The 24,451-nt window shown below is 44.5% G+C and overlaps 1 pseudogene; it reads right to left on the bottom strand.

Moving 5' to 3' along the window:
• The window catches only part of LOC115470430, an 87,551-nt pseudogene that overhangs the window by 55,708 nt on the left and 7,392 nt on the right, over window positions 1–24,451 (bottom strand).

Here is a 24,451-nt window from a genome sequence, read left to right as displayed (position 1 = left end):
GAACATATTTTGTTTGCAAATTATATTATACACTATTTTGAATATTTTCTTTCTAAAATCAAATGCTTAATGTCTTCTGTTTCACTAGTTCTTTGTTTAATTCACTTTTCCATTTCAAAACTTTTCTTCTTTCATCATCATTAACCATCATCACTGCAGTCTTTGATTACAAAGATTGAAAACTAAGGAGCACCAGTTCTGTCTGTGCTCATCTTTCCTATTTACTTTGTGCATATTTCCAGATCTTGACACAGGTATATTTTCCTCTCTCACTGGTGCTTTCTTTCATATAATCCAATACAACAATTAGCTGGTTAAAAAAACAACCAAAAAAAAAAACGAAAAACACAAAAACCAACCCCCTCCCAAACCCAATGCATAACCTAGCAAATTTCAACTTCCTGTTGGCCAGGTCTTCCACCATGATTCACCCACCTCCCCTTCTTCATTGACTTTTACTTTTGAGATTAAGTGTCTTCTAGCTACTTTTCAAAACTCAAAAGCACATGCTTTATCATACCCCTCAGAAGTTGTATACACCCATCAGCCTCTTCTTTACCTTTAGATCTATGCTCCTAGTACTTTTAAGACTTTTTATTGAAGTGAACAACCAGTACTGCCGTAACCAATCACGAAGAAACAAATGAAAAATGACACAAAATAAACAAGTCCTTTTAACCCCTTGCTCTCTCCCACCATCTCAATATCATCCAAGTGAACCAATATACAAGGGCTAGCGGGGTGATGACTCCAATTCTCTGTTAACCAGCATCTCCAGGCTCCAAGTTAAAATAAGCCGGGGGGGGGGGGGGAGCTCCAATATCCCCCCGCCATAGAAGGAACCTCCGTAAAGATATCCAACCCCCCCCTTACCTCTTCCTCCCAACCAAAAAAACACACCCAAACTCACTGTCACATCAAACAACAACTCAGAAATGGAAATAACTGTATCATTACCAGCAAAAGAGGGAGTTAAGAATCAAACTTCTAGCCTGGGGATGGCAAAGATTGCATATGTGCTTCACAAGTGATAAAAGATTTTCTTCTTCTTCAAAGAAATTTAGCATGTTTCTGCATCAACAACATTATTCTAGGAAATCTGTTTCTGCCAACTTCAAAAAGGGTGGCAGGTCACTGAGTATCCAAACACTCAAATGATTTTTTTCCTCCCTATCAATCCAGCCTTATGCATAATTGGTTACATAAAAGTCATAAGTAATGCCATACTGGAAAAAGACCAAGGGTCCATCGAGCCAGCATCCTGTCCACGACAGCGGCCAATCCAGGCCAAGGTACCTGGCAAGCTTCCCAACGTACAACCATTCTATACATGTTATTCCTGGAATTTTGGATTTTTTCCAAGTCCGTTTTAGTAGCGGTTTATGGACTTGTCCTTTAGGAACACGTCCAACCCCTTTTTAAACTCTGCTAAGCTAACCGCCTCACACACTTCTCCGGCAACGAATTCCAGAGTTTAATTACACGTTGGGTGAAGAAAAATTTTCCTCCGATTTGTTTTAAATTTACTACACTGTAGTTTTCATCGCATGCCCCTAGTCCTAGTATTTTTGGAAAGCGTGAACAGAAGAGTCACATCCACCTGTTCCACTCCACTCATTATTTTATATACCGTCTATCATGGTTGTCAATGCCCTGCACGTATAAGTGAGTCAAACTTCACCCTTATAATCCCACAGCGGTTATATTAATAAGCCATCAGTGGGTGATAATTGGAGACATTGTCCAATCAGTATTTCCAAATAAATTTATCACTGCCCACCAAAACTGCTTTATCTGAGGTCAAAGTTCAAAAAAATGGTAGAATGAACTGACACTTTGCCACACTTTAAACATAAACGTGTGTCTACATGTCCCATTATAACGCTTGTTCTTGTGTAAAATAAGCATGAAATAATAGCCGAAACTGACATTCTCTTAAATCTGCATTTGTTGACAAAGCAGGAATCAGTTGATTAACTTGAGAAAAAATCAAGCACCTCTGCGGTAGGCCACAAATTTAAGTACCAAGTCCTGTAAATTTTTGAAAATCTTTAGGTGAGGGAAGTGGAGGGGGTAGGGAGAGAATCCAAGATGGCTGACAGAGCAATAGTGAAGGCTGGCTGCACTGGTGCTAGTGTCTCTAAAGTTTGTTGTTTTCTGGAGCTGGGATCTGAAAAAGGAGCAAAAAGGGTTCATGCAGCCCTTAACCCTTTGCTCCTCCATGGGGTCAGGTCTCTATTCTTCAATTTGATTTTCCATATTGGGACCAAAATGAGGGCATTACGTGCCCCACTGGGACAGGAGAGTGTTGGTGGGGCTGTGGGATATGCGTTTGCACAGCCCGCCTGCCTGCCTCACCCAATCACTAGCTACCTAGTTCCCCAACCCCTGAGTGTGACCAAAAGCAAGGGAGGTTTCTGTGGAGAGGAATGCAGGGTATCACCCCGAAGCATTTGACACCTTGAACATGGGGAGAGGCGAGCATCTCAAACCAGATGAGATGTTAGAGGAAATAGGGTCTGGTTGGGGAGTTTTGCTGTTGCAGGAAGCACTTGTTGGAAACCAAGACTAATTCCTGATGGATAATCGAGGGGGCTGCACCAGTTGACAGCTATTAATACACTGACACAAACAGTGAGTAATCGGTTGAACCAAATGGAAAGATCTGCTGAGAACGGTGGCTGAATGGTGGTGAGAGTGGAGAATATGGTGGAGGAGACTTGAGGAAGATCAATGTATTGGAGGGTAAGAACATAAGCGATGCCATACTGGGAAGACCGAAGGTCTATTAAGCCAGCATCCTGTTTCCACCAGTGGCCAATCCAGTTTACAAGTACCTGGCAAATCCCAAAACAGTACAATACATTTTATGCTGGTTATCCTAGAAATCAGCAGTGGATTTTCCCTCAAGTCCATCTTAATAAGTGGCTTATGGACTTTTTTTTTTTTAAGAATTTATCCAAACCTTTTTAAAACCTTGCTAACTGCTTTTACCATATTCTTGGCAACGAATCCCAGAAATATTTTCTCCGATTTTTAAAAATTTACTACTTTGTAGCTTCAGTGCATGCCCCCTAGTCCCAGCGAGCAGCCCATCCTGTATCAACTCATTTCCAGTCCCAATTAATTATATGTTGTAGCTGTTTATATTATATTATGAATATAATTCTGTAACCTGTTCTGGAGCTGTCAGGAGGACAGGCTAAATAATGGGAAAGAATGAATGAATGATAAATAAATAAATAAATGGTCTCTTGCAACATGGCAACATCCATCCCATTATGACTGAGGGCGTGAAGATTTTCTCCTCTCTTAATGGGTGACGAAATACCCCCCACATTCTACAAAATGACCTTAATAGGATGAATATATATTTTTTTGCAAAAATAAATTTTATTGAAAAAGGTTTTGTATTAAGTGGCCAATAAACGCAAAATAAGAATACGCATTAAAGAAATATGTAGCACAGATCATCCTTATATAGGGGGGCAGGGCTATCCCGCGAGCAGGAGCCCACCCTATATCAACTCTCCTCCAGTCCCAATCATCGACATCCAAAGATTTCCCAAGTTGTTTGAAGCTTATGAATACCATAAACCCCACATAAAATTAAAACATATCTATGTACTGAGTTATTTCCCCCTCCCATCCACCCTCCCCTCCGCCCAGACCTATTTGTACTCCCAGTTTTTATAATGGATCCAGGTCACTATGAGACCATCCCTTGAAACCCCAGCCCCCCTGGAACAAAATAAGAAGTCCCCTTGCAAAACAAAATAAAAAACTAAGATTTCCAAGCCTCCCAACTAAAGTCCAGTATTAACCTTATAAATCTAAACAGGCTCTAAGATACCACAAACAACTCCTCATGGGAATGAGAATACAGAAAATAAATATCACTACAACTTTGGCAATTTACCAGCCCAATATGGCTCTATGCAATAAAAGAAGCAATTCTGGCCTAGTGCAAACCAGCATAGATCCCCCAACTCTAAAAGAGTATTATCCAGCAATACAAATGAAGCAAACTCATACAAAAGAGGCTTTCAGAGCTAAAGACTGTTCTTATATGGGCAATGCAATATCTACTACACTGTCCATCAGAAACATCCATATCAGTGTTCTCAGCAGAGAATGAAATAAAAACATAAAATAGCAAACTTCACCGAGTATATCTGTTAACAACAGAGGTAAAATAAAATAAAAAAATTAAATGTTTCAAGAAACACCACTAACCCCCTGTTGCTTCTTAACCTTTGGAACAATTGAATTAGCAGAATGTCTTTGTCACCGTTCTATGCTCCTTGTAATAAATTCCTTATACTTCTCCAAACCATTTTTCATTTCTCATCTGTTAAAGTTTCCATCTACTCTGATTTAATCACTTAGAGCCTCTTTTATCAAGCCAAGCAGCAATGCCGACGGAGCCCATTCAAGTGAATGGGCTTGATGGATTACCGCAACCGGGATCCACTAGCACAGTTTGATACAAGAGGCCCTTAGATATCTATATTGTTATATTCATTCCAGTTTCTGCACTTCACCATATTTCTATAGTGCTGGTATTCTTTCTGCCCACTTAGTGTTCAAGCTCATTCTGTAGACCTTCCAGGTTATGTATAGTCTATCATTTGTTAGCTCTTCTTTCTTATGTGCTTTAAATACAGTGTCAGCAGCACAATTGAAGACTTCTTAGATTAAGTTGTTAATAGATAGCTCTTCCATGGTCTCTGAAATTAGAAATCATCTACATAACATTAATACAAGTGGAGAGAGTATTGATCTATCTCTTGTGCACAAATAAAGAGATTTTTTTTCCTCCAGATGCTCTGCTTTTTGCTAATTTGTTTACTTTCTCTTCATTGATCTCACTCATACAGTTAAGCTAAATATAAAATAAATGATTATGACATGCCTTTCCAAAAAAACCCAAGGTGTTGCACAAAGCATAAATATTATATGATGTAAAAACACTAAGAATACCCTAAAAAGATAAGTTTAGAGAAAAAAAGTCAACTAGTAACGCCATAATTAAGAAATTAATATCAATGTCCCAAAGAGCAGCTCTAGATAGTAATAATAACCATGAGCAGTAGTTTTAGACAGTCCAAAAGTCAAAGGGTTTTAGATATCATCATTACTTTTCTATTTACTTCATCTATGCTTTCTTCCCTCTCAGGCTCTATTATAAATCCTTCAACTTTTCTTGCTTTGCTAGAAACTGACATCAATTTTTTCATAAATTGGTCAGGCTATATAAGCTTATTTGTTATCATACTCTATGTTTCAGAACTTCCTTTCCTGATTCCTTTTCTCTTCTGTCAGCGTGCTTTGTTCCTTTTTTTCTCTGTTTGCCTGATCTTGTGCCCATAAACATGCTCCATACCTTCTTTGCCCTGACGGCTCAGTTCAATGACAGATTTATCCAAGGACAGGTATCGATGGATGTGAGCTGCAGCCTGCTCATAGTCCTCATTTCCTCAAGGAAGTCTGAAACTCCATCCATAGCAGAATTTCAGGTCTAAGATGTCATCAGCTCTCTGTATGGCCTGATACAGACGGTTTCTGCCCAAAAGACCAGATAGATATAAAGGCTTGATAAACTAAGTATGTAACTCAGCAGAGATAATACCTTTACATAGCTAAGAACGTTTAAAGATAAGATTTGGACCTACTGAGGTTCATTTTCCAGGCGTGAAATTCAAAATCAAAGTAATGAAATGTAGTATTACTGTATTATAAAATGGCGACATCATCATAAATTCACAGCATCTCATTCAATATCAAAACTAACCCTATCAGTTTACATTCAAGGGCAACATCTCCGTTTATTTTATTTATTTATTTATTGAATTTGATGATATACCGTCCTATCTGGACTAACCAATCAGAACAGGAACATAAAATACAAATGTTATGTAAAGGATCTGTATCCCATCAAATCCCTAAGTCAATCAGGTTCAAAATGGGTAACAATATAGGGTAGTTTTGTGCAAGCCATGACAGTAAGGATACATTGAGGCGCATTTTCAAAGCACTTACTTTGTAAGGCTAGTGCTTGAAAATGAGCCCGATTACCTGCTAACTTTCTTTGAGTCCCTCCAGACCAGTCCAGAAGCTTGAGCTTTGTCATCCTATCAGCAGATGGGGACTGAGAACTATGAATTCATCCCTTTAGAATACTGTGCAGCAGAGGATCCAATAATGGCGTTGTGAGAGGACATACTGTCAGTAGCTCCTTACCTCATTGGTGGTTTTTAGGTCTAGCCATTTCCCAGAATAGGGAATATAAAGAAAAGTCCAGTATGTTTCCCTCAGCCCCTTAAGCCAACCTTACTGCTGGTACAACTCACCCTTGAGCATTTTGGCATTACTAACCAGTACTTCAGTGAAGTTATTTTCAGTCATGTTGGAGGGAGCATCCAACAGCAGTAGGGCTTCCCTTAGCCTCTGCAAGAGATTGGGACTGCCCCAGCCTGGAAGCGAGTTCTGCTGTGCAGTAAGGGCAGGCTAATTTGTTTTCAGTGGAATCAGCTGAGAGGTCAGATGGAGATCTGCAGCAAATTAAGACCCTCCCCCCGACCAAAGTAGGGGCGAGCTGGCTACAAGCATTTGTGTGCAGAAGCTGCAGAAACCGGTGACAATGGAGGCACTCTGGGAAATCATCCACGTGCTCAATGTCTGTGGGAGATACGACTTTAATTTCCCATACTAATGGGGTGCAGTCTCAAGTGCTTGATCAACATACAGCTAAAGTGGCTTCTTTGGGGATGTGGCTTGAAGACATTCAAGCCTTTAAGGGAGCAATGGTTAAAAATAGCTCCTTTATACACAGGAGACTGAATACCTTGAGAAACAATCTAGAAGAAAAACTAAGATTTTTGAATTTCCCAAATGAACTTAACCAAGTTCTTCGAATTATCTTTGCACTTGAACACACAGAAATCTAGAGGTCATGCATGTATTCTGGATTGATTTTGTGACTCTTAGGTGATTGACTCCTTTCCATGGGTATTCCATTGACTAGAGGAGTAACCTAATGGTTAGAGCAGTGGGGCAAATCCCACTGCAGCTCCTTGTTATCTTGGGCAAGTCACTCAATCCTTCATTGCCTCAGGAACACACTCAGATTGTGAGCCCTCCAGGGACAGAAAAATACCCCACTGTGCCTGAATTTACAATGCTTTGATAAGCTTTTGAGACTGTAGGCGGTATATAAAATTTAAACAAATAACTACCTTGGCAAGGTCAAGCTGGCGAACCTTGCTGCTGACATTCTCTGCAAGGTTACATGTAAAGCTTATCATCCCAGATAACTGCTCAGCATCCCCTTCAATCAGCTGCAGGTTAGGACTAGAAGGAAACCATTTATGTTACATGAATCAAATTTCAGAAAGAGGAAGCACTAGCCTCTAGCACCCTACCAATTAACTATAGCAAACAAAGACACTAATCACCTGGAGGTCTTATTTTGTTTATGGACATTTCTTTCCCTGCTAACAAACAAAGCACTCAAGGCAAGTTACAAAATAACATACTTCAAAAGTAAAAACAAAAACAACAACAGTACAACAATGCCTTCATCACAACCTCTCCAGGAATCTGAGAGAAAGAAGGATCAGTCACATAACCTTTTAATAATGTACTTCTATACCTACAGGTAAAACCAAAAAGACTATTACATGTAAAATGATCTACAACTGTTTGCCCTGAGGAACAATGAACTTTAAGAGGGCACTTTTATAACTGAGCATGATTGAAAATGCTATTCTGCATGCTCAAACTGGCACGTATAAAACTGCCTAGGGTATACACATGTAAAGTAGGCACGTTGAAACATACAGCCTGCTTTTAATCAATATGGGAGCAATTCTTCAAGCGGGATCCTCCTTTTAGGCATCCTGATGCTGTGTGGTGAAAGCCTGTTCTACTGGATGCCCTGATCCTGTTATACAATACTAGCATAACTCGGTATCAGTATGAATTACATTTACATGGCCAAAGTTACACTGATCATAGACCTGGTAACTGCAGGCACATAGATGTGGCAAAGATGAATGTTAGCTTATAGTGTTCTATAAGTTGCATTTGTAAGTGGCAGCATTGCTCATGCCCCTCCCATGCTCCACTCATGCCTTACAGAAGTGTTTAGGTGCTCTGCTAGCACTTACGTGCATAAGTGTACAATTACTCAGAAAGAATGAGTGTTCTGTAAATTTACACACGCAAGGGATGTATAAATGCAGGCACCCAGTTATAGAAATGCCCTTCACAAGTGTAGGTGCTTCCAAGGGCAGAGGATGGGCAGAGTGGGAGAGAAAATTGGTACCGATAAGGGTATTTTACAGAATATGCAATGAATACGTATAAAGTTACTCGCTAACTTTGTTTGGGAGCTTTCGGGAAAGCAATTTTATGAAGACATATAGGTATATAAGTTTCCTTTATAAAACAGATGCAGCTTTGTAGTACACTTGTTTTATTTCTAGGACAAAAAGGTCTGTTTTCCCAGATTTTTGCAGGGATGCATAAGAGGAGGAAAAAGTCTACTTCTTTATGCCTCTTGGAGGCATATTTTCAAAGCACTTTGGGAGGCTAAGTTCCATAGGTTTCTATGGAACTTTGGGAGGCTAAGTGCTTTGAAAATAAGCCTCTTGGTGTTCAAATTGTTATTACATTTCCTTGTAAATGTCTTGCAGTTTATAATAATTCCAAATAGGTATCTTTTACCAACCCCAATTACATTCATTTCAGGACAAAAAAATGAAATCCTGTTGGATGTCGGTGAGGGAGGTGGTGATGTAGTTAGGGTTCATATGTGTTAGTACTGCCGGTTAAATTATGGAGCATATATCATGCCTGCTTCTCGTTTTATAAGGTCTTAGTCATATCTTGTTTCCCACCATATTTCTGTTCTCTTGAGGCTTGATTAGTTGAGATTATTTATCCTTGTGCAGGCCTATTTTCCCCCTTTGCATGCATTTTTGTCATGCTTGTAGGGTAGGGGAAGGACAGTAGGGATGTTGGTGGGGGAGGTTTGAGGGTTTGGGGTAAGGGAAGGGGGGGAGGGGGAAGTGTGTGTATGTGTTTGTGTGTGGGCAGGCCTAAGAACCAAAGCTCAATCCTCAGAGAGGGACTGTAACTGGAAGGTGCCTAATGGGTAGGTCTACAGGATGGAAGTGAGTAGGAGGGAAAAAAGGGGAAAAATGAAAACATGAAACTACTTGTTGGGACAACAGAGCTATGTATGTAGACCCTACATGTTTGCTACAATCTTATTGGCTAATGTTAGCTCTGTTTGCTCTATAAAGAGAATTGGATATTAAAAAAATCCCAGATGCCACATGTGCCTTTATAAAATTATCAGAGGCAGATGTAACTGTGCATATGTATGTGTAGGTCAATAGGTCTCCAGTTCCGCCCATTATGCCATCTTGAGTCTGTTCTACAAGATCCCACAAAAGCATAGAATACTTTCTGGGCATGTATTAATGTTCCTGCCTGATTGGAACTTGCTTTCCTGTGACAGTTCACTGCATAGCTGAGATAGTATGTGGAAATAAGTAATGGCAGCTTCAACCACCAAGGCAGGAAGGAGGAACTGTATGGTTAGTTTACCCTACTGTCCAGAGAACCCCTGTTACACCTAAGTAGTCCTGCTTTCATTGTGGACAAGCTGGAAAAGGAAGACTGATGTAGATGATTCCTAAGCTGAGTGAGGGTCAAGAACTGATTTAAATTTGAGAGGTTATCCCTTGAAACCTTGCCATGGCAGGTTGAAGCAAGTTAGGAAACTTCTGTACAACAGGTTATCTTATGTCACCACTCAAGCTAAGAGACCAATCCAGGTAGTAGTGAGCTATAAAAGCATAGACCAAGGACCGGATGGCAGCTTTGCAGATGTCCGTCAGAGATGAAGTGTAGAAATTGGCTACGAAGCTGGTCATAGTGCATAACTGGTATGCTTGCTGACAGATATCCACATGTACTGCCATCTGCTAAGATGAGAAAGTTCTTTTTAACATCACAAGACAAGAAAAGCTGCAATGCCTTATGATGAATGGCTACATTAGAAGAACACATCTGCAGTCCAATATGTGTAAAATCTCCTCTAATTTGCTTGCACACGGCAGGGAGAAAAAAGATGTTGTGTATCTAGATTTTCAGAAAGCTTTTGATAAAGTTCCTCATGAAAGAATCCTGAGAAAATTAAATAGTCATGAGATAGGAGGCAATGTTCTGGTGTGGATTAGGAATTGGTTATTGGACAGAAAACAAAGGGAAGGGTTAAATGGTCACTTCTCTCAATGGAGGAGGTTAAATAGTGGAGTGCCAAAGGAATCTGTACTGGGACCGGTGCTATTTAACATATTTATAAATGATATGGAAATCGGAACGACGAGTGAGGTGATTAAATTTGCAGATAACACAAAACTATTCAAGATTGTTAAAACACAAGTGGACTGTGAAAAATTGCAAGAAGACTTTAGAAAATTGGAAGACTTGGCATCTAAATGGCAGATAAAATTAATGTGGATAAATGCAAAAGGAGAAATTAGATCTTACCTGCTAATTTGCTTTCCTTTAGTCCCTCCGGATCGGTCCAGGAACTGACTCGTGCGTTATGTACTCTTTCCTTCCAGCAGGTGGAGACTGAGAATTCTGAATCTCTAGAGCCAGTAAGAGCCCTGTGCAACTAGCCTTAGATTCAGTAAACAAGTACCAAAGCAGAAGAAGAATAAAGAGCAAGAATAGCTACCCTTCCTCTGTGCCACTGGAAATGTTAGCAGTCAATCCATGCCAAGCAAGATAACGACACCTCCGTGTCGAACTGCTCAATGGAAATAAATTCCGTGTTATAATAAAAAAGATATATTTATTTATTTTTTAAGTGCAAACTACAGAATAGCTCCTATTATAAACTAAAATAAACACCAGATGCAACAACACCTATATACACCGCTCATTTATCTGGGAGAGATCTGGACCGGTCCAGAGGGACTAAAGGAAAGATCTAATTTCTCCTTCCTTAGCGGCCCTCCGGACCGGTCCAGGAACTGACTCGTGAGAAGCAACAAAGCAGCACAATTTAAGGGAGGGACCCCAGCAAGCCTGGCATGAGAACCCTTACCCCGAAACGGCTTCCTGGCGGCACTGCACATCCAATCAGTAATGCTTCGAGAATGAATGCAAAGAAGACCAAGTTGCTGCCTTACAAATATCCAATGGAGGAACCAAAAAAACGTTCGGCCCAAATGGCCGCCTGCCCCCTAGTAGAAGGAGCCTTATCATACACTCACTCTCGCACACAGTCTGTAAAACGTACACACTCCAACGAAAACCTTGCTAGTGCCCGTTTCCTTTGTGTCTGAAACGGGCCTTTTTTCCTAGTGTTAAATAACACCGGTCCCAGTACAGATCCCTGTGGCAGTCCACTACAATTTGATTTGGCTATGGATTGTGATGCAGATCTAAAAAATTATTTTCTTAAATGTGGTATTTATTTTTTAGGACTTTGAGCTTCCATTTTTCTTGATGTTTCTAAAGCTATTCAAAATAGGCATAGCTTTCAGACCTTTAGCAGAGCAGACCTTCAGAGCAGAGCCCATTTCTTTTTCAGAGTTCCCTGTAAAACCTTCTGAAATTTCAAGGAAATAGCTATCTTTTCAGGATGGCAGACAATCTGAAAAAAATTTCTTGCTGAAAAGACATTAACTCTGACGCTACATCAATATCTTGGTCTGATAGGGCTTCCAATATGAATATTTTCTGTTTAAATTTGGAATGATAATTTTCTTTTCTTGTATATGGGAAGTAATTTCTTCATTGTATAGATTGCAAAATATTTGAAACTATCAATAAAAAAGATTGATATTATATTTAACAATGTATTAGACACCTTATGAAACAAACAAAATACTCAATTGTAGTTCACAAAGATCTTTTCCTTCTCTGTTCTTTTGCAAATAAAATTAATTTACATTTGGAATATTAATTGGTCAATTTTTTATGTACTATTGGCTGTTTTTAACTTCAAGTTCAATACAGGATGTGTGGGGGTCCTTCCCAGAGGACAGATGCAGAACCCTACTGCCAGCTCAGTTGTGTGGATACTGTGAGGTATATGCTGACAAGTGATGCAGGAAGTGGATGAGCATGGGTTTACCTCAGTGCGGTATACATTAGATTCAAATGAATGCACATGAGACCATTAAGTATGCCTCCCCAGTGCACAAAACAAAACATGACCTCTGACGTGCAGTTACATAGTACCATAGTAGATGATGGCAGACAAAGACCACAAAACTCATAGCATAAGGTATGATGCAATACTACATATGCATCCTTGTTCTTGGATTTGTCCTTGCCATTTTCAGGGCACAGATCGTAGATGCCTGCCCGACACTGGATTTGTTCTCCAACTACTGAAGTTGTCATCAAAGCCCCACTCCAGTCCATCCAAATCTGACAAGCCATGATCAAGACACAGACCATAAATGTCTGCCCAGTAATGGCTTTGCTTCTCAATTACTGGTGTTTTGCCCTCTAATCACCATTAAGCTTGTTTGGTTCCATGCCTTCCATACAAGATTCCTTTGTGTTTATCCCTCACATTTTTGAATTCTGTTACTGTTTTCAACTCAACCACCTCCTGAAGAAGGGCACTCCAAGCATCTATCACCCTCTATGTGAAAAAGTACTTCCTGATAGTATTCCCGAGTCAGTCCCCCTGCAATCTAAATTCATGTCCTCCAGTTCTACCACCTTCCCATCTCTGGAAAAGGTTTGTTTGTATATTAATACCTTTCAAATATCACTCTAATTTTTTCACCAGGTCCAGGGCAAAAGTAGCCTGACCTAGCATCCATGCCCGTTTAGCTTTCTGCACCAACACCTTCTCCCTTGACATTATTTCCCCAATGCTTTAAAAAAAGAAAAAAGTTACCTGGTGTCTAGTGGCACCTTTCCCTGTGCTGACTTATTTGTGGCTAATGGGAACCCCCAACCCTACCCCTCACCCAGCACCCCCCAAGACCCTGTACTTCTAAATGAGGCAGGTGTAATGCCCACTCACTCCTACCTCAGGCGCCGTCATCGTCAAAATTGTGGCACCCTGCCCATGCGGTGCATTCTGCATCAATTTTAACATGGTAGTAATTTGCATGTTCATTGCATATAGCGTGCCAAGGTAAGTTTGGAGAGCTAACTGAGCTGTGGCTCTACTGCAAGGCTTTCAGCATCAGCCTCCAGCTTTGAGATATCAGCTCCAGACAGCCTCATCTCTTTTATGTACTTTGTAAACTGTCCTGCTGTGCTCATTGTCTAAGGGCAGTATATCAAATGGTTAACTAAACTAAACTAAATCTAAATACCCACATGCAAGAGCAGACAGGAAGCACTTCCTATTGCTGCTCCTACCTCCTCTTTCCCCTGAGAACCAACAGGTTGCTGAAACAGAAGGGATGCTCCTCCATGTGCAACAGCCAATGCAGCTGGGCACTTTGACTCAAGGGCTACATGCATACTTCAGGCTGACTACCTGAGGCTTACACAAGGAAACCTGTTGGCCTGCTCTAAGACTAAAAGATATGTACCTAAAGAAAAGGCTAAGAGAAAACAGAAGATAGCGGTACTTAAAAATATTTTTATTTCCTATGCAATTCTGGAATATATAATTGAAAAAAAATCCTAGAAGGCATATTGGTAGCTAAGCAGAAATGAGAAAGGCAAGGCAGGAAACATTTATGGTTCATTGTGTGATTTTGCAACATGCAAGCCAACAAAAAAAGTTAATGAAAAATATAACAAAAGTAGTTTGGTAATGAAGATACCTTCCTTAGGCTTGCAGATACTTTAAGGCAAGTTTGCAGTACTGTAGCATTATTCAGTCTAATAAAATATCAACTCTACTGAAGAATATTATTTTAATAGAATGAATTGCTGTTTCTCACAACAGCATAATACTCATTTTGCCAACATAGAAAACAGATGATTTTGCTTCTTACCCCATGCGCTGCAGGGCAGTCATCTTGTTTTCAATACTGCTTTGCTGGTTAACAAGCATTTCCAGCTGTGATTCCACCTCTTTCTGTGACAGAAAAACAATCTTTGTGATTGAATAATAAACTAAAGAAAGCATATATTGAAGAATCAGACTACAAGCAATTTTGAATAATAAACATCCCATCTTAAACACCCTTGCTTCTATGGGAAGACAATGTAATTTAATAAAATATGGAATATGGTGTAATTCTGTCTGATTTATTAAGGGAAAAAAAAATCAGGCGAGCAGCCACATTCTGAACAGTTTGAATTTTTCTCAGCAATCGTTTTGAAAGCCCAAGTATATAACAGTCTAATTTGCTAAGAATCAATGATTGTACCACCAATTTAAACAAATCTTCTGGTATCTCCGGATACTCCTTAACTTTCTCATTACATAAAAAGAACTCTGAACAAACGAATTAACTTGATGTACCATGGATAATTTGTCATCTAACACAACTCCCAAAATCCTAATAAAACGATCCAATGAATAAGACACTCCATCAATAATAAGATTTAAATTCATTTTTGATTCTGCATTGCCCCAACAACAGAAATTTAGTTTTTTCTCTATTTAATTTAAAATAATGAGAGACCATCCAATTTGTAATGATAGAAAAACAGTGAGAAATAGTATTATATATATCCTTCAAATCAGAAATAACAGGAAAAATTATAGTTGTCATCCACATACATATATACAGTGCAATCCGCTTAAGTGCAAGGGTCTGGGACCAAAGAAATACACGCAGTTAAGCGTGCACTTAACTGCTGTGACCCAAAGAAGCTTGACATCTGATAAACATATGTACAGTACTGTTTATTATAGGTACAGTATACAGTCTCCGTTAACTGACGTTATACAGTCTCCATTAACTGACGTTAGGCTTACTTGTACACTCTTGTGTCTGTGAGTTCCATAGACTACGTCTGCCAGATGGTAAAAACTGTCATAGCACTGACATCCAGTGGCCTCCAGATAGGCTCTTCCAGCACTCTTGCAAAAGTGACAGGAGATTGTTGAATTTCGTCAGCATGTGCCTCGCTGCTCATTTCATCATCTGTTTCATCATCAGCCATTGCCTGCGTGTAGGCGCATATCTTGACATCAGTGCTGTCATCAGCTGTTTGTAGATCATAATTAACAGCTACGTAGTGATGAAATTCCTCTTCAGTAACACCGGCTGGGATGTCAATAGCCTGTTCATCTGACACGTTTGCAACAGCTGCATCTGTTTTGTCCCTCTCCACATCCCTAACAAGGCTTGCCCGCTTGTAGCAATTCACAATAGTTTCCTGTGTAATATGATTCCAGGCTTCTTTCTGCATATGTAGGGAATCCAACAGTGATAGATTACGAGCCAGTTCAACAGCACGTTTATCCTTGCCAGTCTGGTCATCCATAATGCTCATCAGACGACGTAGCACAAGAGCTCGATAATGTTATTTGAAATTGGCTATTATGCCCTGATCCATAGGTTGGATCAGAGAGGTAGTGTTTGGTGGCAGGAAGACCACCTTGATGTTAGACAGCCTGACATCATCACCGTTTGCAGCACAATTAACACAAAGCAACAAAATCTGACGCTTTTGTGCCCGCATTCTACTGTCTAACTTCTTTAGCCATTGCTTCCAAATTTCCTCAAGTCATTCATGAATTTGCGTTAGCCTCGTATGACACAGGAAGTCGCTTAACATTCTTGAAGCAATGGGGCTGTTTGCTCTTTCCAATGACGAGTGGTTCCATATTCTCACTCCCATAAATATTGCAGCAAAGGAGGACCGTCAGTCGGTCCTTCGACGTTTTACTTCCTGTAGTTTTGGCTTGTTTGAATGCAAGTGTTCCATCAGGAATCGCTCGCCAGTAGAGACCGTTTTCGTCAGCATTGAAATATTTCTTTAAAGCGGTATACACAGTACAGCACAGCAGAGGCAAACCACAGGGAAAATCAAAACGGGAGCTGTAATGCCCGATACTGCAAAGAAACAAAACGATCAGAGCTCTGACCTTAGGATTTTTTTTAACTTGTGGCTGCCTCTCTCTGCCTCTAAGGCTCTTCTCCTGAAGAGCCTGAGGAAGCTGATAATGTACAGAACAGACTGACTGTACAGAAAAATTAACTGAGCTATAATTATTAATTTTTTTATTATTTACTTTCAATGCAGAATCAGTGTGGCTGTCTCTCCTGGTTTTCAGGACACCCTTCTGAGAAGGGGCTGAAGCAGTGCCAATTAAACTTCAGTCCCTAAATCAAACATATGGGTACTTTTTAAACAAAGCTCAGAAACAATATCAGGGAGGACAAGGGGGGAGGGACCTGGCCACCCGAGTTTAACACCCCCGAGGCACTAAAAAGGTCCCCATGGACCTTTGCCTCCACATAACAGGCTTTCTGCTTGTCAGAAATAAAAGGGTGCATAGAGAATAAACCCAATAAGAGAAAACATAGAAAAAAATACCGAAAATACAGAAAAAATAGAGAAGTACAAGAATGAGACTGAAGGGTTCACCACCTTCCACCTGCTGGAGACTGAGATTACTGGATCTTTCTTTGGCTGGCAAGGGCTCTTATTGGCTCTCTCTAGAGTCACAGTTTTATTCTCAGTCTCCACCTGCTGAAAGGCGTGCACAACCCATCAGTCACATTCTGGGCCGGTCCAGAGGGGCGCTAAGGAACAGAAAGGTTTTTACCTACTAGGGTTTGGACATGGACTTTCTATCACCGAAAACAACAAGGTGGCATGGCTGTGCCAGACATTTTCCTCTATTATCAAGTAGCACAACTTTGGATCTTGTCAGAGTGGCTTGCTCACTCCCCTAAGATCTGGGTACGAATGGAACAGCATTGGACAGGTTTGCACCCTTTGTGGGTGATTCCATGGTTACCTTTCTCTGAGATCTTGGGATATACTAAACAGGTACAGTGAATGATACATACCTGTAGCAGGTGTTCTCCGAGGACAGCAGGCTGATTGTTCTCACGACTGGGTGACGTCCGCGGCAGCCCCCACCAACCGGAACAAAACTTCGCGGGCGGTCCCGCACGCAGGGCACCCCCACCGCGAATGCGCGGCCGTCTTCCCGCCCGTGCGTGACCGTTCCCGCTCAGTTGAATGACAAGCAAAAATGATGAAACGCAACTCCAAAGGGGAGGAGGGAGGGTAGGTGAGAACAATCAGCCTGCTGTCCTCGGAGAACACCTGCTACAGGTATGTATCATTCACTTTCTCCGAGGACAAGCAGGCTGCTTGTTCTCACGACTGGGGTATCCCTAGCTCTCAGGCTCACTCAAAACAAGAACCCAGGTCAATTGAACCTCGCAACGGCGAGGCATAACAGAAATTGACCTACGAAGAACAACTAACTGAGAGTGCAGCCTGACCAGAATAATTCGGGTCCTGGAGGGTGGAGTTGGATTTACACACCAAACAGATTCTGCAGCACCGACTGCCCGAACCGACTGTCGCGTCGGGTATCCTGCTGGAGGCAGTAATGTGATGTGAATGTGTGGACAGATGACCACGTCGCAGCCTTGCAAATCTCTTCAATAGTGGCTGACTTCAAGTGGGCCACCGACACTGCCATGGTTCTGACACTATGAGCCGTGACATGACCCTCAAGAGCCAGCCCAGGCATAAGTGAAGGAAATGCAATCTGCTAGCCAATTGGAGATGGTGCGTTTCCCGACAGCGACCCCTATCCTGTTAGGGTCGAAAGAAACAAACAATTGGGCGGACTGTCTGTGAGGCTGTGTCCGCTCCAAGTAGAAGGCCAATGCTCTCTTGCAGTCCAATGTGTGCAACTGACGTTCAGCAGGGTGGGTATGCGGTCTGGGAAAGAATGTTGGCAAGACAATTGACTGGTTAAGATGGAACTCCGACACCACCTTCGGCAGGAACTTTGGGTGAGTGCAGAGTACTACTCTGTTGTGATGAAATTTGGTATATGGAGCATGAGCTACCAGGGCTTGAAGCTCACTGACCCTACGAGCTGAAGTAACTGCCACCAAGAAAATGACCTTCCAGGTCAAGTACTTCAGATGGCAGGTATTCAGTGGCTCAAAAGGAGGTTTCATCAGCTGGGTGAGGACGACGTTGAGATCCCATGACACTGTAGGAAGCTTGATAGGGGGCTTTGACAAAAGCAGGCCTCTCATGAATCGAACGACTAAAGGCTCTCCAGAGATGGCTTTACCTTCCACACGATAATGGTAAGCACTAATCGCACTAAGGTGATTCCTTACTGAGTTGGTCTTGAGGCCAGACTGATAAGTGCAGAAGGTATTCAAGCAGGTTCTGTGCAGGGCAAGAACGAGGTTCTAGGGCCTTGCTCTCACACCAAATGACAAACCTCCTCCACTTGAAAAAGTAACTCTTTTTAGTGGAATCCTTCCTAGAGGCAAGTAAGACACGGGAGAAAACCTCAGACAGACCCAACGCAGCGAAATCTACGCCCTCAACATCCAGGCCGTGAGAGCCAGGGACTGAAGGTTGGGGTGCAGCAACGCCCCGTCGTTCTGCGAAATGAGAGTCGGAAAACACTCCAATCTCCACGGTTCTTCGGAGGACAACTCCAGAAGAAGAGGGAACCAGATCTGACGGGGCCAAAAGGGCACGATCAGAATCATGGTGCCGCGGTCTTGCTTGAGCTTCAGCAAGGTCTTCCCCACCAAAGGTATGGGAGGATAAGCATACAGGAGGCCGGTCCCCCAATGAAGGAGAAAGGCATCCGACGCTAGCCTGCCGTGTGTCTGAAGTCTGGAACAGAACAGAGGCAGCTTGTGGTTGGTCTGAGAGGCGAAAAGGTCCACCGAGGGAGTGCCCCACTCTCGGAAGATCTTGCGTACCACTCTGGAATGGAGCGACCACTCGTGCGGTTGCATGACTCTGCTCAGTCTGTCGGCCAGACTGTTGTTTACGCCTGCCAGGTATGTGGCTTGGAGGAGCATGCCGAACTGGCAAGCCCAACGCCACATCCCGACAGCTTCCTGACACAGGGGGCGAGATCCTGTGCCCCCCTGCTTGTTGACGTAATACATTGCAACCTGATTGTCTGTCCGAATTTGGATAATTTGACAGGACAGCCGATCTCTGAAAGCCTTCAGTGCGTTCCAGATCGCTCAGAGCTCCAGGAGGTTGATCTGAAGATCCTTTTCCTGGAGGGACCACAGTCCCTGGGTGTGAAGCCCATCGACATGAGCTCCCCACCCCAGGCGAGATGCATCCGTCGTCAGCACCTTCGTGGGCTGTGGAATTTGGAATGGACGTCCCAGGGTCAAATTGGTCCAAATAGTCCACCAGTGCAGTGAAGTGCGGCAACTGGGGGAGAGGCGGATGACATCTTCTAGATTTCCAGTGGCTTGAAACCACTGGGAAGCTAGGGTCCATTGAGCAGATCTCATGTGAAGACGAGCCATGGGAGTCACATGAACTGTGGAGGCCATATGACCCAGAAGTCTCAACATCTGCCGAGCTGTGATCTGCTGAGACGCTCTGGTCCGTGAAGCCAGGGACAGGAGGTTGTTGGCCCTCGCTTTGGGAAGGAAGGCCTGAGCCGTCTGGGTATTCAGCAGAGCTCCTATGAATTCCAGAGACTGGGCTGGCTGGAGATGGGACTTTGGGTAATTTATCACAAACCCCAGCAGCTCCAGGAGTTGAATAGTGCACTGCATGGACCGGAGAGCTCCTGCCTCCGAGGTGTTCTTGACCAGCCAATCGTCGAGATATGGGAACACGTGCACTCCCAGCTTGTGTAGATACGCCGCTACCACCACGAGGCACTTTGTAAACACCCGTGGGGCAGAGGCGAGCCCAAAGGGCAGCACACAATACTGAAAGTGCCGTGCGCCCAGGCGGAATCTGAGATACTGTCTGTGAGCTGGCAGTATCGGGATGTGAGTGTATGCGTCCTTTAAATCCAGGGAACATAGCCAATCGTTTTTCTGAATCATTGGCAGAAGGGTGCCCAAGGAAAGCATCCTGAACTTTTCTTTGACCAGGAATTTGTTCAGGCCTCTCAGGTCTAGGATGGGACGCATCCCCCCTGTTTTCTTTTCCACAAGGAAGTACCTGGAATAGAATCCCTGCCCTTCCTGCCCGGGTGGTACGGGCTCGACCGCATTGGCGCTGAGAAGGGCGGAGAGTTCCTCTGCAAGTACCTGCTTGTGATGGGAGCTGAATGATTGAGCTCCCGGAGGACAATTTGGTGGCAGGGAGGCCAAATTCAGGGCGTATCCGCACCGCACTATTTGGAGAACCCACTGGTCGGAGGTTATGAGAGGCCACCTTTGGTGAAAAAATTTTAACCTCTCCCCGACCGGCAGATCGTCCGGTACGGACACTTTGAGGGCGGCTATGTTCCCATGGATCCAGTCAAAAGCCCGTCCCCGGCTTTTGCTGTGGAGGCGCAGGGGGCTGCTTAGGCGCACGCTGTTGACGAGAACGAGCGCGCTGGGACTGTCCCTGTGCCTGACGAGGCCTTCGGGCCGGCTGGGTGTACCTACGCTTGGTAAAGGCATAGGGCGCAGCCTGCCGGGCCCGGGAAAAACGTCCACCTGCTGAGGTGGATACTGAAGGCGCCCGGTGGGAGAGCTTGTCGAGGGCGGTTTCCCGCTGATGCAGTTGGTCCACCAGCTGCTCGACCTTCTCGCCAAAAATATTATCCCCCCGGCAAGAGACGTCGGCCAGTCTCTGCTGGGTGCGGTTGTCCAGGTCAGAGGCACGCAGCCATGAGAGCCTGCGCATCACTATACCTTGGGCCGCAGCACGAGATGCCACGTCACAGGTGTCATATATACCCCTGGACAGGAACTTTCTGCACGCCTTCAGCTGCCTGACCACCTCCTGAAAAGGCCTGGACTGCTCCGGAGGGAGCTTGTCAACCAGGTCCGCCAGTTGCTTCACATTATTCCGCATGTGGATGCTCGTGTAGAGCTGGTAAGACTGGATGCGGGTCACGAGCATGGAAGATTGGTAGGCCTTCCTCCCAAACGAGTCCAGAGTGCGAGACTCCCGCCCCGGGGGCGCCGAGGCGGTATCCCTCGAACTCCGTGCCCTCTTGAGAGCAGAGTCCACGACCGCCGAGTCATGAGGCACTTGGGGCCGCATTAACTCTGGGTCCGAGTGGATTCTGTATTGGGACTCTGCTTTCTTGGGGATGGTGGGATTAGATAGTGGTCTCACCCAGTTCCGAAGCAGTGTCTCTTTGAGGATATTGTGCAACGGTACCGTGGAGGACTCTCTAGGTGGTGATGGATAATCGAGGACCTCGAGCATCTCAGCCCTCGGCTCATCCACAGAGACCACGGGGAAGGGAATGCATATAGACATGTCCCTGACAAAGGAGGCAAAGGAGAGGCTCTCAGGAGGCGAGAGCTTTCTCACTGGTGAAGGCGTGGGGTCGGAGGGAAGGCCCACAGACTCCTCTGAGGAGAAATATCTGGGTTCCTCCTCCTCCCCCCACGAGGCCTCTTCCTCGTTGTCGGACATAAGCTCGTGCAGCTGAGTCCTCAACCGGGCCCGGCTCGACGTCGAGGCACCGAGGCCTCGGTGTCGTCGAGTGGTGGACTCCCGCGCCGGCGGGGATGAAGCTACCTCCATCGACGTCGACTCCACCTGCGTGGCGGTCGAGACCGGCGCCGCAAGCGGCGTCGAAGGCCTCGGCATCGGGCTAGAGCTCGCCGGCGCCACAGTCAACGGCGCCGAGGGTGCAAGCACCCCCGGCCCCGGCACAGTCTGGTGCATCAGCCCTTCCAGGATCCCCGGAAGGATGGCTCGGAGGCACTCGTCCAGGCCTGCTGCCGGGAAAGACGAGGGAGCCGGTAGAGGCGTCGGTGCCGGAAGCTGCTCGGGTCCAGGAGACTGCACCGAAGTGCTGGGACCCTGACGCGGCGGTACCTCTACAACAGAGGGGGACCTCTCCTCTCGACGCGGACGCTTTCTCGGCGTCGACTCCTCTCCGGCGCCGGGGGCCGGATGCATCGATGGCGACCGATGACGGTGCTTCTTTGTTTTCTTGTGATGCCCGTCATCGGCGCTAGGTGAAATGGAGGAGGAGGAGGTCGATCCCCCTCGGCCTCGAGGGACCGGGTCCGACAGGGTTCGGTCCCGAGGGCCCTGGGTAGAGGGAGTGACCGGGGCCGATAGCCCACGCGGCCTCTCACCGGAGGACCGGCGGGCCGACGGGACCTGTGCTCCTGGGGTCGATGCCATCGGTGCCGATTTCGCGGACATCGATACCGGTACCGAAGAACTGGCCGTCGATACCAATGCCGTCGAGGTCGACGTCGAGGGGCCGGCGCAAGTTCCAAAAAGACGATCCCGAAGAACTTGCCTCGCTACTTGAGTCCGTTTCCGGAGACCAAGACACAAAGTACACGACTTGGTATCGTGCTCCGGCCCGAGGCACTGGAGGCACCAAGCGTGAGTGTCGGTCTGCGAGATAGGCCGGCCGCACCGACCACACTTCTTAAATCCACTCGGGACCTTCGAGGACATCGACGGAAAAATCGCGTCGGCGAAATCAAAGTCGTCGATGGTGGCGGTAAAATCACAGCTCGAAAAGAAATCGACCACGCGGCCACAAGGCCGCAACGCGACGCCCCCGCTAAAAGACGAGGGAAAAACAAGTACAGCGCGTTTTGGTTTTTTTTGAGAAAAACTAAAAAACAAACGCGGCAATGAAAATAAACGAAAATAAAAGGAAGATTCGCGAACAACGCGATCCGGTTTCCGGGGCTGACAACGAGAGAGCCGTTACACGTCTCTCTCCAGGCGCGGAAAGAAAAGGACTGAGCGGGAACGGTCACGCACGGGCGGGAAGACGGCCACGCATGCGCAGTGGGCGTGCCCTGCGTGCGGGACCGCCCGCAAAGTTTTGTTCCGGTTGGTGGGGGCTGCCGCGGACGTCACCCAGTCGTGAGAACAAGCAGCCTGCTTGTCCTCGGAGAACAATGAGTATAGGGGAGTTTTTACCTTACTCAGACCTTTGGGAAGAATATGGATTACCCCCCCACACAGGCCTTTCAGTATAGACAAATCAGAGGCTATATTTCTTGTACAGCATGAGGGGTTATTAATCTGGAGGAGACTTTAATGGAGTGGGTCTTAGAGGAGGGGGTGGTAGGGGTTGTATCTCCAGACTTTATCAAGCACTGGTTTATGACCTATTCCCCACTGGACTATTATGTGCAATGCTGGGAGAGGGACTTGGGGGAGACCTATGAGAGGTAGAAATGGGAAATGATCTTTAAATATCTTCTAAAGCCATCAGTGGGTAATGCACTAATTGAAAATGTTCACAACATGCTTTAAAGGAACAGGGCTTTGCTGGTGTAACTGTGGTACAGTTGGGGATATGTTTATTTGGTGGACCTGCCCCATTGTTTAGATCTATTGGGGGGCTGTTGTTGATTTGGTGCAGCAGATATTGAGGATTCAGTACCCACTGAGAGCGAAGCATTGCCTGCGTTATCAGAAATCTGTGGGGGTGAAATCCACACAACACAAATTGGCGATCCATTTGTTCATGGCTGCTTACTTGGCTTTGGCAGCAGTGTGAAAGCAGGAAACCAAAGCTTTGGTTTCCTGTGTGTTTGTGCTGAGATTTTTTGCTTCTGTTTTTGCTGCAGCAGTGTGGAAGCAGCTAACAATGCCGGATACTTAAGTGTTGCTGTGCAAAATGGACTATTTCTGCTTAATGTCGGAATTGAAGGCCATCAAAATGGGCATAATGCTACCTTTCACAAGAACTGGGCCTGTTATCGGGCCTGGAGAGCCAGAACTACAGGCTGAGCTTTCCTCAAACATCCCTGGGGTGATTTATTTGCTATTCAGAGACATATGGAAGACTGTGTAGTACCTGGGTATCGGGCAGGGAGACCCTTTCGGGCTACCTAGGAAGAGGAGAGGGAGGGATGGGGAAAGGGGATTTGGCTTTTGTTGTTTGTATTATACTTACTGACTATTGTGGCTTTCAATTTGTATCGTGTTGATTTCTGTTGTAATATAATTGCAAATAAAAGTTGTAAAAAAGCTCTGCTCCTGAACAACAAACCCATTCCCCACCACCACCACTTTTAAATCAGGCACCAACCAGGACAGCAGTAGGGGAAGGGTCAGGGTTGTTTGTACCTCCTGTGATAGCATGCTGTACTGCTGGTAGTGCAGCTACATTTACTACCTCCTCTTGAGGTGGCAGTAAGTTTCACTGAACTATCAGCATTCTTGACAGCTAGTGTAGATCCCCTATGGGTGAGGTTTAGAGCAGATGGTAAGAGTATACAATCACGGTTTAAAGGCCCCGCCCCACACTCAACACTCACCAATTGAGGAAATACAGATAAAAATTAAGGAAATTCTATATTTGATATAGTGTGCAACTTAAGATGTTAGTAAATGAATTTTC

This window comes from Microcaecilia unicolor, chromosome 5, assembly GCF_901765095.1.
Source record: "Microcaecilia unicolor chromosome 5, aMicUni1.1, whole genome shotgun sequence".
NCBI lineage: Eukaryota > Metazoa > Chordata > Amphibia > Gymnophiona > Siphonopidae > Microcaecilia > Microcaecilia unicolor.
The sequence above is the reverse complement of the archived record's forward strand: the minus strand, read 5'-3'. Positions and strand labels throughout refer to the sequence as shown.